This window comes from Anser cygnoides, chromosome 35, assembly GCF_040182565.1.
Source record: "Anser cygnoides isolate HZ-2024a breed goose chromosome 35, Taihu_goose_T2T_genome, whole genome shotgun sequence".
Taxonomy (NCBI): domain Eukaryota; kingdom Metazoa; phylum Chordata; class Aves; order Anseriformes; family Anatidae; genus Anser; species Anser cygnoides.
Genome location: NC_089907.1, coordinates 897638 through 910408, shown reverse-complemented (window position 1 = coordinate 910408; position 12771 = coordinate 897638). Strand labels below are relative to the sequence as shown.

Below are 12771 nucleotides of genomic sequence, written 5' to 3'. Positions count from 1 at the left end.
AAGCAGAGCCTACCCCAGCCCTTCCCCAGGGGTCCCATAGAGCAGAGCCCCCCAAAACTTATCCCTAGGGCCCCATGATATTGAGCCCCCCCCAGACATCCCCATGGCCCCATAGAGCAAAGCCCCCCCCCAGTTCTCCACAGGGTCCTATAGAGCAGAGCCCCCCCAAACTCCCCCCAGGGTGCCATAGAGCAGAGCCCCCCCAAACATTCCCCGTGGTCCCCAAGGGCAAAGCCCCTCCCCCCCAGCAGACCCCAGTGCAAGGGATGTGGTCACCGTGTGCTGCCAGCCATTGCAGGCCACCTTTGCCTCCTAGTTTGGGGCTGATCTTTGCTCTGTGCCTGGTGCTGAGCATGAGCAGCATGTGGGGGCTCTTTGTTCCTTCCTTTGGAGCCCATCCATGCAACACAAAGCAGCAGCAGGACTGTGGCAAATAAAGTTTTGTACATGAAGATGGAGTCTGGCAGTGGCATTTCCTGGGTGCTTTCTGTCCTGAGGCTTTGCTGCCTGGGAAGGCGTCTTGCAGCAGACCGTCTCCTTGGTGTTGGTCCTGGGAGTCGGAGCTAGGAGGAACCTAAACTCCAGCTGCCCCCGATTCCCCAGCTGGCACCCACTTGTCCCAGCTGGGTCATTGCCCTGCCCTGGGGGCACCCAAAGAGCTTCCAGCCTCCCATCACACAGACTCTGCAAAGGCTGTGCCCACACGGGTGCATCTCTGGCTCTTGGAAGTCCTCCAAGCAGAGGGAGCAGGTCTCCTCAGCCTTCAGCCCAAGATCACAGAATGACAGAATAGCCTGAGTTGGTAGGGACCCAATGGGACCATCGAGTCCATCTCCAGGCTCCACAAAGGATCACCCAAAAATCAGACCCTTTCCCTAAGAGCCTTCTCCAAACACTCCTTGAGCTGCAGCAGGCTCAGGGCCGTGGCTACATCCCTCGGGAGCCTGTTGCAGTGCCCGACCACCCTCTCGGGGAATAAACCACTTCCAAACAGCCGGCCTGAGTGTCTCTGGTGGCAGCTCCCTGCCGTTACCTTGGGCCCTGTCGCTGGCCCCAGAGAGCAGAGACCGGTGCCTGCCCCTCCACTCCCCTCATCAGGAAGCTGTGGGCCACCTGAGGCCTCCCCTGCGTCTCCTCTGCTCTGGGCTCAACAAGCCAAGCGCCTTCAGCCGCTCCTCACACGCCTTGCCCTGCAGAGCCTTCGCCATCCTCATGGCCCTCCCGTGGAGGCTCTCGCACAGTTTCACACCCTTCGTATGCTGTGGTGCCACAGCTGCACACAGTGCTTGAGGTGAGGCCGCAGCAGGCCAAGCAGAGCGGGACAATCCCTTCCCTCGGCCGGCCAGCAGTGCCGTGCCTGAGGCACCCCAGGGCACGCTTGGCCCTTTGGGGTCCCATGCCATGTCCCCCACCCACCCGCTCCACTTGGTGGGACACCGTAGGAGCCCCATGAGCCTCTGCCCTGTCCCCAGAATGCTGCAGAGACGCCAGCAGGGCTTGTGGAGCATCTTTATTCTCAGCACCGTGGCATCGGGTCTGAGATGGGGCCATCCGGGAGCCACAGGTGCCAGGAGGTGTCCGTCTGGGGGTCTTCAGATGCTGCCTGGGGAAGGGGGACACACACAGGGAGAGAGATGGGGTGATTCGGCCCTCGCCAATGGGGACGGGGATGGGGACACCGTTACCTGCGGGGTAGTTGTCTCCAGGGAGGGGAGTGTAACCTGCTGGGAGGAGAAGAAGAGTGAGCAGAGTCCTTGTCACCCTTGACCATGTCCCCAAGGAAGCATTTGGACTGTGCTCTTATTCATATGGTCTGAATTTTTGGGTAGACCTGTGTGGTGCCAGCAGTTGGACTCATTGATCCTTGTGGGTCCCTTCCAACTCGGGATATTCTATGATTCTATGACCCCACACTGGAGCAGGGGAAGAGAGTGACCGTGAAGGAGCAGCAGAGACGAAGTGCTATAGACTGACTGCAAACCCCATTGTCCCGTTCCCCTGCGCCGCTTGGGGAGAGGAGGTGGAAGAGGGTGGGGGTGGATGAGGAGAAATAACTCTGGTTTGTTTTCTCTGTTTCTCACTTTTCTGGCTTCTTAGTAATAGCTAGTAAATTCCTTTAATCTTCCTATGATTAGTCAGTTTGCCCATGATGATAATTATTGTGTGATCTCCTGGTCCTTATTTCAAACCTTGAGAACTTTTCATTGCATTTTCTCCCCTTTTCCCTTTGAGGAGGGGGAGTGAGAGAGCGGTTGTACTGAAGCTCAGCTGCCCACCTCAGTAAAACCAGCACACATGATGACAGCAGCCAGTTCTCTTAGTACTCTGGGATGAATCCCATCAGGCCCTATAGTCTTGTATGCATCCATCTGGAGCAGCAAATCTCACACAAATTCGGGGTTTGTTGGGAGTTCATCATTCCTGCAGTCACTGTCCTACAGTTCAGGACATCTGGGGTCCCACAGCCCAGCATCATTGTTGAAGACAAAGGCAAAGAAAGCATTAAACAGCTCTGTGAAGTCGATGACCCTGTTTGGGCATCCCCATCCAGTAGCAGACCAGTGCTTTCTCTCATCCTACTTTTGCTGTTAAGATAGTTTAAAAAAAAATCCATTTTATTGCCCCTCACAGTACTGTTCAGCTTCAACTCAAATTGAACTTTGGCCATACGAATTTTCTCCCTACAAAAGCAAACAGTAGCTCTGTAGTCCTTCCACATGGCCTGACCTCACTTCCAGCAAACAGAAACTTTCCTTATCCACCTAAGCTCTAGAAGAAGGTCCCTGCCCATCTGAGACAACCTTCTGCCACAGCTGCTTTACTGGAGCAGTGACCAAGGCTGGCACATTGCCTTCAGCACCCTGGTCAAAGGGTGGCAGCTCCAGGCTTGGCACCCAGCTGTGCCCCATTCCCTGCAGCCTCCAATCCCGCTCAGCTCTTCACTACCATCTCTCTACATTGTCCCATTGCTCACTGATTCCTCCTTAGATGGGTGGAGATGAACGAGCTCAGACAGTGGCTTTCCCTGGAGGTCTGGAGAGGACCCTGCTGGTGACAAGCCCCTCGTGCTTGCTGAAGGCCCTGGACTGGGCACCCAGCAGTGATGGGATGGCGGTGCCAGCCCTGCAGAGATCAACAGACATTGCCCCAGGGGCAGAGCTCCTCCCAGAGGGTTATTGCAGCCAGGAAGTGGGCAAAGGTTGGGGAAGTTGGGCATAGCCTTGTTCTTTCTGCAGCTCTGCTGGGTGTTGTGAGGGACCTCTCTCTCAGTGGGGCTCCCTTCGAGAAAAACCCCTGGGGTCTGCTTGCGCTCTGGGAGACGTCTCTCTCAGATGGGGCTCCGCTGGGGCTGCGGAGGCCCCAGCCTCACCGGCCATGCCAGGGGCCTCCTGACTTTCCTCGTCACTCTGCTCCTCCTCCAGCTGGGCTCAGGTAGGATCCTGCAGAGCTGCTGGGGGCTCTACCCCCTGGGCCTGGCAGACGTGCTGCCATAGGGCAGGGGAGTGGCTGTGGGACCGGGGGAACCCGAGCCCACAACTCGGCCCCAGCTGGGTTTCACTTTCACTTTGTCTATTTCATGCAGTACGGGTGCTGCCTCGGCTGCCCTTTCTGGCTCTTCTTCACCTGCCCAAATGCTGCAGTGAGGGCTCCCACTCCCAGCACACCTCCTTCTCCTGCACGTCCTCCCTCTCCCTCTCCCATTTCCCCAGTGCTTTCCCAGGGGACACGGGGGATGCAGGATGCACCAACTCACGCGCAGCTCGCCCTTTCTCACTCATTGGAACCCAGCTACACAATCAGGAGACACAGATGCTCTCCTCCATCTGGTTCTCAAGGCATGAGCCAAGCTGAGCCGTCTCCAAACACCAACATCCATCTCCAGCCACGTCAGGTCTCACCATCCCAAAAACCCCTCATCCTTTATCCCACTGAGATCCCACCGAGATCCCACCATCCCCAAACCCCATGCTCCTTCCTCCCAGAACAGTCCCATCTCCCAAAATTCCATTGTCTTCCATTCCAGTGGAGATCCACCACCACAAACCCCATCCACCTCCATCCCAGTGGGGTCCCACCATCTCCAGAACCCCATCATCCTCCATTTCGCTGGGCTCCCACCATCCCCAAACCTCATCATCCTCCATCCCGCTGCTGTCCTACCACCCCCTAACCCAGTCGTCCTCCATCCCACTGGGCTCCCACCATCCTCAAAGCCATCCCGGGACTGGGGACTGACTGACCACCACTTTCCCTAAGCACTATGAGAAGCTGTGCCATGACCAACAGCTGCATGCATGGTCCTCCTCAATTCACATAAATCATCTTCAGAGGGTTGTTTGGGAGGAACAGTAAAAGTTATGCTTGGAGTTGAAGGCACGGGCAGCAGCGAAACGCAAGTTCTAGGATGGATGGGACATAGAGGAGCTGCGATGTCATGGGGGTGGAGACCCAAAGACACCCCATCTCCCGGTGTGGTTCCTCTGGTGGATGATGAGGGTGGAGCTGGCCCGAAAGCTTTTCTCCCAGTACGAGCAGTGGTAGGGCTTCCCACCCGTGTGGTTGCGCTGGTGCCTGCAGAGGGTCATGGTCTCCCAAAAGGCTTTCCCACAGTCCGAGCAGACATGGGGACTGGGCCCCACGTGGCTTTTCTGGCAGAGGAGGAAGGCTGAGGGAATGGTGAAGCTCATCCCACAGTCAGGGCACAGATAGGGTTCACTGATAGGGTGTAATTCCCAGGGTCTTCTTTGTTAATCCTTCTTGGAAACTGGGGCAATGTTTGACAGCTTAAATTCCAAGACCAAAGACCCCTAAGATAGAATTTGGAGAGGTCTCGAGATGACATTATGCACCTCCGCATTGTCCCAATGCTCCCTGTTTGATTCCTCCTTAGATGGGTGGAGATGAATGAGCCTAGAGAGTGGCTTTCCCTGGGGGTCTGGAGAGGCACCTGCTGGGGACAAGCACCTTGTGCTGGGTGAAAGCCATGGGCTGGGCACCAAGCTGCGATGGGATGGTGGTGCCAGCCCTGCAGAGCTCCCCAGACAATTGTCCTCATTGCCCCAGGGGCAGAGCTCTTCCCAGAGGGTTATTTCAACCAGGAAGTGGGCAAAGGTTGGAGACGTTGGGTGTAGCCTTGTGCTTTCTGCAGCTCTGCTGGGTGCTGTGAGGGACCTCTCTATCTCTGTGGGGCTCCCTTGGAAAAGAAGCCCTGGGGGGCTGCCTGCCCCCTGGGGGACCTCTGTCTCAGATGGGGCTCCCCAGGGACTGTGGCCGCTCCAACCGCACCGGCCATGCCAAGGGCCTGCTGACTTCCCTTGTCACTTTCCTCCTCCTCCGGCTGGGCTCAGGTAAGATCCTGTGGGGCTGCTGGGGGCACTCCCCTCAAGGCCTGGCAGACGTGGTGCTGTGGGGCAGGGGAGTGGCCGTGGGGCAGGGGGACCTGAGCCCTCAGCTCAGCCCCCAATGGGTTTCATTTTCCCTTTGGTTCCTTCAAGCCATAGGGGCGCTGCCTTGGCTGCCCTTTCTGGCTCTTCTTCACCTGCCCAAATGCTGCAGAGAGGGCTCCCACTCCCAGCACACCTCCTTCTCCTGCACGTCCTCCCTCTTCCTCTCCTGTTTCCCCAGTGGTTTCCCATGGGACACGGGAGAAACAGCACGCACCAACTCATGCACAGCTCGCCCTTTGTCACTCACTGCCCATAAATTTGACATGGCAAAATCTCACCTCCTCTCTGTGCCCTTCTCCATTGCCCAGCCCAGCTCAGAGTGGTGGGACCAGGCCACGCTGTCACTGCCACCGTGGGGCAGGATGTTGTGCTGCCCTGCCACTTGTCCCCTCAACGGGATGCTCACACCTTGGAGGTCAGGTGGATTCGGCACAGCTTATCTGAGACAGTGCACCACTACCACAATGGAGAGGACCTGTACGGGGAGCTGATGGGGGCATATGTCGGGAGGACAGAGTTGGCCAGAGATGGTCTCTGCCGGAAGCCTGGACTTGAGAATCACGGGGCTGAGACCCTCTGATGATGGCCAGTATATCTGCACTGTGGAAGATTCTTATAACGAAGCCATTGTGGAGCTGGAGGTGTCAGGTTAGTGGCTGGGGTGATGCTTCCAGGGGAGAGTTTACGTCTCCTTTTAATGTTTCAGCTCTTTCACAGCATGGAGCATGCCCATGGATGTGGAAGTAATGTTTAGGGAGAGAGCTCCATGGATATTTTTGTCAGTTTTCCCTGGTGTCCTAGAAGACAATAATCATAATATTGTGAGGACGCTGGGCACAGGCTGCTGAGCAGCTCCTTCAGCTGTCAGCAATGGGACCAAACACCACACAGGGAGAACCAAAGAGTCCTCTGGGCAGCCGGACGTCTGCTTTACTTTTGCTTTGTGTGCTGGGGGAGACCTGAGACGCTCTCTGGAAGTCCTGGGGCTTCTTGAAGTAGCAAGACTTGGTGCAGAGCTGCTGCCAGCAGGTCCTGGAGTTCGGCACCTGGATTTTCTGGGCAATTTGGGGCCATTGGCATTGTGCAGCCCTTCCGTCTGGGTCCGGAACCAGTCGGGGTGCTTTGGGGTGAGGGTGGGTGCATGGAGCACCCGGTCCCTGAGTCTCTGGGGCCGTGGCTGGGCTGGGCTGTGTCTGGCATGGGAGCAGATGGGGTCTTTGCCTTGGAACTGAATCCCTCCCCAAGTCAAGCCCCAGACACGCGCTCTTCCCCCAGCCACAGGCGTTGACTCCCACCTCTCCCTCGGGGGCTACGAGGCCGGAGGCGTCCGCGTGCTGTGTCGATCGGCCGGCTGGTACCCGCTGCTGCAGCTGCTGTGGAGGGATGCTCGCGGGCAGCATCTGCCCTCGGTCTCCCAGACATATTCCCAGGACCAGGAGGGGCTCTTTGAAATCGAAGGCAGCGTCATCGTGACCGGGAGCGTGGAGGGGCCCTTGTCCTGCGTGGTCAGGAGCAGCCGCCTCCAGCAGGAGTGGGAATCATCCCTGCACATCGCAGGTACAAATAGCGCAGCCAGGGAGACGTGTTCCTGGCCCCTCCACTTGTCCTGAGTGGCGAGAAGTCTGGGTCTTGCTTTTCCACCCAGGGGCATGGAAATGCAGCCCTTTTCCTTGTGCCTTTTCTCAGCTCCCTTCTTCCACAACGCCCAGCCCTGGATGGTGGCTCTGGCTCTGGTCCTCGTGCTTTTGGCTCTGTCCATTGGCCTCGGTGTTTATCTCTTTCGAAAGAAAGGTAAGCTGGCAGCACAGGGATGGAGCGGAGGGAGGTGTTCTGCAGGGACCCGCGTGGGTCTGGAGCGGGGCTGAGCCCTGGCCCAGGGAGGTGCGTAGGAGGAGGAAGGGAATGTTCTCCTGGGGATCCCAAAGGCCTTAGGATCCTCTTGGGCCTCTGCCTTGGGCAACGAAGGCAGGGGAGAAGGCAAGGGGCCTTGGGTGGGAGGCCAGGGAGCATGGGTGCAGCGTGGGGCTGGTGGGAAGGCCCAGAGCCCCTGCAGATGTTCCCACCGAGCAACCAAGCTGCTCTGCTGACCTCCTGTTCCTCCGCCTTTGTTTTTCAGCGGTACAGAGCCGAGAGCTGGGTGAGTCTTTGCAGTCCCTGTCCCCAGCTCCCCAGCAGTGGCACCCCTGCGGGAGGGATTGGGGTGGGTGGGCTGTGGGGTCTTGTGTGCTGGTGGCTCGGGGGTGCTGGAGGAGCAGCCGGAGCCTGACAGGGGAGTGGGGAGTGCTGGGGCTGGGGCTGCCGTGGGCACGGGACACGGCCGGGATGGCTGAAAGGAACGGGGATCAAGGTGGGGATGGGGAGCGAGATGTGTGGAAGCCACGCACTGCACTGATGCTTCTGGGACAGGGACGTCCTCCAACAATCCGTTCTTCACTTCCTTAGTGGCTTTGGTGGCAGAAAGATCAAAGTTGCACAAGTGTCTGTCCTTACTGTTCCACTTACAAGAGCATTGTACAAAGCTGGGCCACAATGGCTATTTGTCTGGTCCCACCTCGGAGCAAGGCAGTATTTTCCCAGTCATGGGATGTGTTCAGGGTCTACCATGGGCTGAGCAACTCTCCCCTCTGATCATGCATTACTTTTGCTTTCATTTTCAGAGGAACAATCTGCAGAGCTGGGTGAGTGTCCCCGTGCTTGGGCCCCAGGGAAGCACCAAAGCGATGTGCAGGGGAGGGTGGGCAGCTGCGACAGAGCAGCCCAGGGCTGGGCCCTCACCCTGCCCATACCCACTGGGCACCGGCCGTGGACGGTGACCAGCTCTCCCCTCTCCTTCCAGCATGGAGAAGGGGTCTGCTGCCTCAAAATAGAGGTAAGTGTGTATTGGGTTGCCCTCTGCGGTGCTTCTCCTGCCCTTGCTGGGGCATGTTCAGGAGCCAAGAGGTGCCCCATCTCCTGCCCTGTGGGGCAGCTCCTGGCCCCGAGCTGGGGAAAGCCTGCCCAGGGCTGAGCTCTGCCCCTGATGGCCTGGCTCCTTCTGTCCCTGCAGTGAAGGTGACCTTGGATGCGGACACTGCTCATCCCCAGCTTGTCCTGTCTCAGGACAACAGCAGTGTGAGATGGGAAACTCAAAAGCAGCAGGTGTCTGACACCTCGGAGAGATTTGACACTTGTTGCTGCGTGCTGGGCCGTGAGGAGTTCAGAGAGGGGAGGCACTGCTGGTTGGTGGAGGTGGAGCGGAAGAGGGGAAAGTATTTGTGGTGGGCTGTGGGGGTGGCCAGGGCATCTGTGAAGAGGAAGAAGTGGATCGACGTGAGCCCTGAAGAAGGGATCTGGGCTGTGCAGTACAATGAGGGGCAACTCATGGCTCTCACATCTCCTCGCACCCCCTTTGTCCCTGTCCCCTGTCCCCACAAGGATCTGGGTCTGTCTCGACTGTACCCAGGGGCAGGTGTCTTTTATCAACGCTGACAATGGGGTGGAGATCTTCACTTTCACAGCAGCCTCCTTCAATGCGGAGAGCATCCGCCCCTGGTTCCGTCTGGAGACACGGGCAATTCAGCTGTGCCTGAGGGACAGCACCTTGTAGACCCTGTCCCCAGCTCTGATGGGCTCCTGCTCTTTTCCAGACACTCCTGCATCACCTCTCCTTGGTCCTGCAGCAGCAGCACAGGGGGCAGGGGCCCCACAGCACCGGGGCCAGGGGCTGCCCTGTGTTCCTCCCTGCTGCTGGAGGAGGGCTGGGATGCTGCAAGCAGGGGCCAGGCCCCTTGCAGACCCTGGGCTCTGCCCTGCACGGGGCTCCTGTGCTGGGGCACAAGCCCTGCTGGCACCCGCAGGTCTCACCCTGCCTCTGAGTCCCCGCGGGCAGCACAGGGGCTGCAGCAGCTCTCCACGCTCCTCTCCCCTCTGCTTGCACTACTTGCAGACCCCAGTGCAAGGGATGTGTTCACCGTGTGCTGCCGGCCATTGCAGGCCACCTTTGCCTCCTAGTTTGGGGTTGATCTTTGCTATGTGCCTGGTGCTGAGCATGAGCAGCCTGTGGGGGCTCTTTGTTCCCTCATTTGGAGGACATCAAGGCACAGTAGCAGCAGGCCTGTGGCAAATAAAGTTTTGTACAGGAAGATGGAGTCTGGCAGTGGCAGTTCCTGGGTGCTTTCTGTCCTCAGGCTTTGCTGCCTGGGAAGGCGTCTTGCAGCAGACCGTCTCCTTGGTTCCTGAGCCTCCCCTGTGGCAGCTCCATGCTGTTCCCTCGGGCCCTGTCGCTGGCCCCAGAGAGCAGAGACCGGCGCCTGCCCCTCCGCTCCCCTCATCAGGAAGCTGTGGGCCATCGCGAGGCCTCCCCTGTGTCTCCTCTGCTCTGGGCTCAACAAGCCAAGCGCCTTCAGCCGCTCCTCACACGCCTTGCCCTGCAGAGCCTTCGCCGTCCTCGTAGCCCTCCCTTGGAGGCTCTCGCACAGTTTCTCACCCTTCATATGCTGTGGTGCCCACAGCTGCACGCAGTGCTCGAGGCGAGGCCGCAGCAGGCCCAGCAGAGCGGGACGATCCCTTCCCTCGGCCGGCCAGCAGTGCCGTGCCTGAGGCACCTCAGGGCATGCTTGGCCCTTTGGGCTGCCAGGGCCCGCTGCTGGCTCACACCCAACTTGCCATCGGCCACAACCCCCAGCTCCCGTTCTGGGGGCTGCTCTCCAGCCTCTTGCCCCCCACGCTGTACGTACAGCCGGGGCTGCCCCTGCCCAGGGACAAGGCCCCGCACTTGCTCTTGTTAAACTTCCTGCAGGCGGTGGCTGCCCAGCTCTCCCCTTTGGCCAGATCCCCCTGCAAGGCCTCTCCAGCCTCAAGGGAGTCAGCAGCTCCTCCCCGTTCTGTGTCAGACACAAACTCACTCAGGTTTCTCTGAAGTCCCGCATCCAGGTCATTTATGGGACCACTGAAGAGACCTGACCCCAAAACGGAGCCCTGCAGAGCCCCACTCATGACTGGCCGCCAGCCTGATGTAGCCCCTTTTACCAGAATCCCTCAGAGCCAATTGTTCAGCCATCGTATTGTGCATTTGTCTGGCTCTGTGATGGACATTTGGTCCAGATGGATACGGTCAGAAAACATGTCATAATCTTTACTGAAATCCAAAACGATCACCTCAACTGGCTCCCTCGCTCAAATGGGAGACTGACCTTATGAAAAAAAGGAAATCAGGTTTGTTGAACACGAGCTTCCCCTCACAAACCCATGTGTCCTGTGACCAGTGGCCGCATTGTCCCTCAGGTGTTTTTCACTCACTCCCAGAGCAATCTCCCTAACTTTAGCAGGCACTGCCATGAGACTGACAGGCCTGTAATTCCCAGGGTCTTCTTTGCTGCCCTTCTTGGAAACTGGGGCAACGTTTGGCAGCTTCCAGTCACTGGGACCTCTCCGGATTCCTCAGTATATTTAAAATTAAATTATAGAGATTTCATGATGTAGTAGGTTTATGTGGCAAGATTTTGGTAGCAGGGGGTTGCTACTGTGAGAAGTATCCAGAAACTGCCCCATATTAGATAAGGGCCAGCTCGCTCCAAAAGGACACACTGCTGCCCAGAGCTGAGCCACTAAGCAATGTTATTTGTGCCTCTGTGAGAGCATATTTAAGAAATGTGGAAAAAACTGCTGCACAACATCAGCTGGGAGAGCGAGGAGTGAGAACCAGCCCATCACCAACCACATGAAATTTAACAAGAGCAACTGCCGGGTCCTGCACCTGGGGTGGGGCAACCCTGGCTATACGTACAGACTGGGTGACGAGATGCTGGAGAGCAGCCCTGCAGAGAGGGATCTGGGGGTTGTGGTTGACAGCAAGCTGAACATGAGCCAGCAGTGTGCCCTGGCAGCCAGGAGGGCCAACCGTATCCTGGGGTGCATCAGGCACGGCATTGATAGTCAGTCGAGGGAAGTGATTGTCCCACTCTACTCTGCGCTGGTGTGGCCTCACCTCGAGCACTGTGTGCAGTTCTGGGCACCACAGTACAAAAAGGACGTGAAACTATTGGAGAGTGTTCAGCGGAGGGCCACAAAGATGGTGAAGGGCCTAGAGGGGAAGACGTATGACTTCAGCCAGTTCTCTTAGAACTCTGGGATGAATCCCATCAGGCCCTATAGTCTTGTATGCATCCATCTGGAGCAGCAAATTCCACACAAATTCAGGGTTTGTTTGGAGTTTATCGTTCCTGCAGTCACTGTCCTCCAGTTCAGGGCACCTGGGGTCCCACAGCCCAGCATCAGTGTTGAAGACAAAGGCAAAGAAAGCATTAAACATCTCAGTGAAGTTGACGACCCTGTTTGACCATCCCCATCAAGTAACAGACCAATGTTTTCTCTCATCCTACATTTTCTGTTAAAACAGTTTAAAAGATAATCCATTTTATTGCCCCTCACAGTACTATCCAGCTTCAACTCAAATTGTGCTTTGGCCATACGAATTTTCTCCCTACAAAAGCAAACAGTACCACTGTAGTCCTTCCACATGGCCTGACCTCACTTCCAGCAAACAGAAAATCTTTCCTCATCCACCTAAGCTCTAGAAGAAGGTCCCTGCCCATCTGAGACAACCTTCTACCACAGCTGCTTTACTGGAGCAGTGACCAAGGCTGGCACATTGCCTTCAGCACCCTGGTCAAAGGGTGGCAGCTCCAGGCTTGGCACCCAGCTGTGCCCCATTCCCTGCAGCCTACGATCCTGCTCAGCTCTTCACTGCCATCTCTCCACATTGTCCCATTGCTCACTGTTTGATTCCTCCTTAGATGGGTGGAGATGAACGAGCTCAGACACTGGCTTTCCCTGGAGGTCTGGAGAGGACCCTGCCGGGGACAAGTCCCTCATGCTTGCTGAAGGCCCTGGACTGGGCACCCAGCTGCGATGGGATGGTGGTGCCAGCCCTGCAGAGCTCCCCGAACATTGCCCCAGGGGCAGAGCTGCTCCCAGAGGGTTATTGCAGCCAGGAAGTGGGCAAAGGTTGGGGAAGTTGGGCATAGCCTTGTGCTTTCTGCAGCTTTGCTGGGTCCTGTGAGGGACATCTATATTGGTGGGGCTCCCTTGGAGAAGATCCCCTGGGGGGCTGCCTGCCCCCTGGGGGGCCTCTGTCTCAGATGGGGCTCCCCTGGGGCTGCGGCCACCCCAGCCTCACTGGCCATGCCAGGGGCCTCCTGACTTCCCTCGTCACTCTGCTCCTCCTCCAGATGGGCTCAGGTAAGATCCTGCAGGGCTGCTGGAGGTTCTCCCCCCAGGGCCTGGCAGATGTGCTGCCGTGAGGCAGGAGAGCAGCTGTGGGGGGGACCTGAGGGGGACCTTTTTT

At 57.7% G+C, this 12771-nt stretch overlaps 1 pseudogene; it reads left to right on the top strand.

Moving 5' to 3' along the window:
* The first annotated feature begins 3209 nt into the window (after positions 1-3209).
* LOC125181529 (butyrophilin subfamily 1 member A1-like) lies at positions 3210-9574 on the top strand (annotated as a pseudogene).
* Positions 9575-12771: the final 3197 nt, after the last annotated feature.